Here is a 5,398-nt window from a genome sequence, read left to right as displayed (position 1 = left end):
ACCAGACCAGGGTTGTTTACGGAGAGCGAGCGAGTCTAGGAATCGGTCCGCGAGGGCGGAGCCGAGGAAGCCGGCACTTCTTTCTCTCTTCCCCTCCCTCCCCAGCCTTCCCCGCGAGCGGACGCGGCATCGCCTCTGTCTCGCTTTTTTCTTATTTTTCTACCCCCTTTCCCCTTCCTTTTTTTTTTCTTTTCATTTTTTCCCCCTTCCCCCCCTTTCACCATTTCCCCTTGGAGGCGCTTCCCCTGGGCAGGGGCAGAGCCGGTCTCACCCCCCGCCTCTCCCCGGCCCCCGCCGCCCTATGGCGAGAGGGAACCCCCTCCCCACCCGGGCACAAGCGGCGGCGGTTGGAGGAGCGGGACCGGCGGCGGCGGCCTCAGGTCCGGGGGCGTCATGGAACTAATTCGCTGACCAACCCACCGGCTGCAGCCGTGCGTCCCGCTCGAGCGCCAGCTCCCGCGCCCTCCGGCCCGCTTCCCCCTCTTCTCCCTCCTCAGTCGGCCCGGTCCTGGTCCCGCGCGTCTCGTCGCCGCGCGCAGAGGAAAATGAGGTGGTAACGGGCCCCCGGATGACCCCTCGTCACCACTTTGAGGTCTACAGTTCTGCCGGGGAGGAGGAGGAGGAGGAAGAAGAAGAGGAGAAGGTGAGGGGCGGGGACGGTCCCCGCCACCCGCGCGCGACCCCCTCCAGCGCCGCGCGCTCCGTCTGGGAAATCTGCCGGACACCCCCCACCCCACCCCTCTCACCAACAACTCGGCACCTGCCCAGTTTGGAAACAGCTCCGCTGGGTTCCCTTTCGGGCCAATTTTTTCCGTCAGCGCGTAACTTTTTTTGTAGCTGCAGCAAATCGCCCTCCTAGTGCGCGTTCTAGGCTCCGCGAGCCCGGGGGATACACAAAGAAGGGGACACACCCCCAACCCTAGACCTCAAGGGGCCCGGGGGAAGATCGTTCACTTTGCAAAGCAGGCGGTGCCGGGGACGGGACGGGACGGGGCGGGGCGGGGCGGGGTGGAGGGGGCAGATGATGGGGAGAACCTACGGAAAGGCGGGGGAGAGGAACGTTACCCTTGGTTTTGGGTGGTGGGGAGATCTGGCGAAGGAGCTGAGCTTAGAGTTTGCACCCTAAGGGCAGATAAGAAGACCGAAAAGTTGAAGAGGGCGGAAGGCCCTCTGCCGAGCTAGTGATTCCACTGCAGATCGTTTGGGTAGGAGTTGCGAATTAGATAGCAAAGTAGTGGAAGAGTATCTTTCCGGAAGTAGGATGGCATTAGACTGGAGATCTTTGAATGTCAAAAGTATTCAACTTTTATTCTGTCGGTGGGAGCCACTCAGCGTTTGAACAACAGCAGTGTGACATGATGTTAATAGTAACACTTGTTGAGGCTTACTATTGGACAAGCATGGTTCTAAGTGGTTTGGAACTTACTGAATCTTAACAGGGGTAGGTGGGTCAGAAACATTTTACAAATGAGGGAAACTGAGGCTCCATAAAATTAATTTTTCCTACTAGATGACAGCCAGGACACGGTGGCCAGAATTCCATCCTAGACAGTCTGACTGTGCTGTACAGTCAGTGTTATCTGCTTCTAGCTTTTCCAGGTCATTTGTGGCAGACAAAGTAGAAGGGAACAGACAAGGAAGAATGGACAGGATTCAGATTTGCTAGTCTGGGACCAGACATGAGAAATTCCTAGCTTCTGAACTAGAAGTTTCTAAATACTGATGAAGAGCAGACCAGTAGAATCAGCGTGTTTGGGGAAGGTGCACTTGGATGGTTTGCAGTTAAACTGAGTTAATTGAGTTTTCATGGCAGTGTGACATACTAGTTTAGAATAGAACTCTCAAATGTTTCTTGGTTAAGATTGGAAGCTTAACGGTGTGTACGTGTTTTATTCTGATTGTATGCCACAATCAAAGGTGAAAAGTATTCACCTTTCTGTGCATGTTTCTTCGTCTTTAAAAGAGGCTTAATAAAAATACAAACTTAATAATGTGCTTTCCTGGTAGCTCAGTCCGTAAAGGATCTGCCTGCACTGCAGGAGACGTGGGTTTGATCCCTGGGTCCAGAACATCCCCTGGAGAACAGCAAGCCCATGGAGTTGAAAGAGTTGGGCACAACTTGGTGACTAAACTCCCACCACCAAACTAATACCGTTCTTTGAGTTTGAGGAGTTAATATGGCAGTATTTTGAACAATACCTGGCCAAGTGATAAGCACTTAACTATTTTTTAGCTAAGCACTTAATAAGTGTAAACTATTACTATTATTTATTTAGCACAGTGCTGAACTCTGGAGAGTGTTTGCCATCAAGGTTAATAGGAGAGACCATCCTACAGGTAATCAGTTATCACAGTAAAGTTATCCACTTCAGTAAACTTAACATTGATACTTTTACTTTTGTCATATCTGTTGGAATTCTCATTATATCAGTTGACCCAAAAGTGACCCTCTCTCTACAGGATACAGATATTGAGTTTATATCTTATCTGCAATAGCCAGATCAGATACTGCAGTTTCACTTTTCTGTAGGTTGGAAAATCTGGAACATCCCTACGGATGTTCTCCATGCTTGTATTATTTATATCCCATTTTTTTGAAGTTTAAGGAAATATGACATCTTTGTTATGTTTCCCTGTTGTGTTTTGTTTTTTCTGTTGATACGGTGTAGGGCTTCCCTTGTGGCTCAGCTGGTAAAGAATCCACCTGCAACACAGGAGACCTGGGTTCAATCCCTGGGTTGGGAATATCCCCTGGAGAATGGAAAGGCAGCCCACTCCAGTGGCAGAATTCCATGGACTGTATAGTCCATGGGGTTGCAAAGAGTCAGACAGGACTGAGCGACTTTCACTTCACTTCGTGGCGTGTTACATTGATTTCTGAATGTTAAACCAACTTTGCATTCCTGGGCTAAATCCCACTTGGTTATGGTGTGTAATCCACTTTTTATGTTTTCAGATACAGATTGCTAGTATTTTGTTGATGAATTCTGCCTCTGTATTTAAAAAAGATATATATTGGCCTACAGTTTTCCTACTGTAGTCTTTGGTTTTGGTAGCAGGATCATAACTGGCCTTATAAAATGAGTTGAGAAGGGCTCCTCCTCTTTATTTTTTGGAAGAGTTTATGAAGAATTTGTCTTAATGTTTTTGTAAATGTTTGGTAGAATTCACCAGTGAAGCTATTTGGGCATGGGGTTTTCTTTAGTTTGTCTTACTAATTTTATTTTATTTTATTTTTGTCTTACTAATTTTAGAAAGCTGGCAGATCCTAGTGAGCCACCCTGGTGAGAGTACCTAAAGGAATGAAATAAGTTTTGACAAGAGATAATTAATTACTGATTAAAATTAGGTTTAGAAGAAGTCTTAGAACCTCAAGAGTTGAGTCTGTATCCAGTATAGGTATTTCTTCTAAATAACCTCTTGACAGGTGATTATCTAGTTTACACTCGTGTTTCTGAGGTTGATATTTATGTTTACTTTAAATGAAATTATAGTGAGTCTGTTTATCTCAGATTGTGGAGAATTTGAGAAAAGTACCAAGGCAACAAAATTGGAATCTCAGAACATCTCAGCAGAGTATAACAGTAAATGGAATTTGACAAGATGACTTTGTTTAAAGAAAGAATGCATTTAAAGTCCTGAACAAAGATGTAATGTCCTCCCCCAACCCCAAAAAAGGCACCAAAAGCCCCCAGCACAATGAGGCGGGGAGGTAGAGAAGTTTGCCTAAGAGTGTACCTTAGAAAGTCTTAAGAGTTTTAGCTGAGCATAAATTTTGTCTCAGTAATTCAATAGTTTCTTTAAAAAAAGTAGCTAGTGATCTTAGAGGGCATTAATAATTAAATTGGTGCTAATTTTGAAGAGCTAAAATCATGTCACATGAGGAACTCTTGAATAGTTTTTCATTTCTGCAGAGGATGAACTGATGAGCACGATAACAGCCTTCAAACATTTGAAGGCTTGATCTTTGAAAGAGATCAGACTTGGGTTTGTTTTGGTTATAGTTTTTTGGTTTTGGCCCCAAGGGCTGAAATGAGCCTTTGATTCTATTTCTGTTTCATCAGGATGCTGCTGTGGGCCCAGTGGGTTACGAAAACATGATATTGATGGATATGATTGCAAAGGAATTTATAGGGAAGATAGTTCTTGGAAGAAATTACCTTTTAGATGGATCTTTCAGGATAGTCTTTCAGGATAGTTTCTATTTTCCACTAAGTTACTTAACTTGTTTCTTAAAAAAGCGCTTCATGCTTGGTATAAAAAATTTGCAAAAATCCAGAAGTTTAAAGAAGCAAAAACAAAATCACTGTCCTGTTAACCAGAGGTAGTTTGCAGTAGGTTAAGCAGTAAGTTAGTGAAATATGTGGGGTGATTCATAGGGAAGAGGATATTAGCTAGAGTTGGGGCAGAGGGAACACAGAAATTGAAGATTAGGCTTGTATATTTTGTTTTTTCAAATTTTAATTTTTATAAAAAATTAGGGACTTTGTTAAAACTAGACATTAAAACATTTTTTTAAAGAATCCCTGGAATCTGAAGCAAATAGGTAATACAGGTACGTAGTTGATAAAATGGAATAGTTATTCGAGGTCTTCAATGAAAAACAGCATTCCCCTGCTGCTTGACTTCCCCACTCTCTTCTCTCCTCATTTCCTAGAGGTTTTCTCATTCCATAGAGGTTAACTACTCTTAGCTTTTTCTCTTGTTATTTAAAAACCGTACTTTCAAATAACTACTGCTGTTTTTTGATGTTTGAGTTTTAGATATTATTTATGTTTTCTTCTGAAATATAAAGATGAGGCTCTCTTTCTGCCTTCTAGCTCCCTCATCCTACCAGTGTAGTTTTATCACAGTGTTTGTGTTGAAATCTCTATTCAGTATTTTCATTATTATTGCTTTGTAAATATTGTGGTATATTATTATTTTTCAGTTCAGTTCAGTTGCTCACTCGTGTCTGACTTTACAACCCCATGTACTGTAGCACGCCAGGCTTCCCTGTCGATCACCAGTTTCTGGAGCTTGCTAAAGCTCGTGTCCATTGAGTCGTCATTGATGCCATCCAACCATCTCATCCTGTTTCGTCCTCTTCTACTCCTGCCTTTAATCTTTCCCAGCATCAGGGTCTTTTCTAATTAGTCAGCTCTTCACATCAGGTGGCTGAAGTATTGGAACTTCAGCTTCAACATAGTCCTTCCAATGAATATTCAGAACTGATTTCTTTTAGGATTGACTGGTTTGATCTTGCAGTCCATGGGACTCTCAAGAGTCTTCTCCAGCGCCACAGTTCAAAAGCATCAATTCTTTGACTTTCAGCTTTCTTTATGGTCCATCTCTCACATCCATATATAACTACTGGAAAAACCATAGCTTTGACTATACGGACCTTTGTTGGCAAAGT

At 43.8% G+C, this 5,398-nt stretch overlaps 1 protein-coding gene across 1 annotated transcript in view; it reads left to right on the top strand.

Moving 5' to 3' along the window:
* The first annotated feature begins 136 nt into the window (after nt 1-136).
* Nucleotides 137-5,398, top strand: part of CCNI (cyclin I) — a 38,729-nt gene continuing 33,467 nt past the window's right edge. The window contains exon 1 of the mRNA XM_019962976.2: nt 137-643. The gene's annotated coding sequence lies outside the window, so the exon portion shown is untranslated. The remainder of the gene's footprint in view (nt 644-5,398) is intronic.

This window comes from Bos indicus, chromosome 6, assembly GCF_029378745.1.
Source record: "Bos indicus isolate NIAB-ARS_2022 breed Sahiwal x Tharparkar chromosome 6, NIAB-ARS_B.indTharparkar_mat_pri_1.0, whole genome shotgun sequence".
Lineage (NCBI taxonomy): Eukaryota > Metazoa > Chordata > Mammalia > Artiodactyla > Bovidae > Bos > Bos indicus.
Note: the sequence above shows the minus strand (reverse complement) of the source record. Positions and strands in the feature narration are given on the sequence as shown.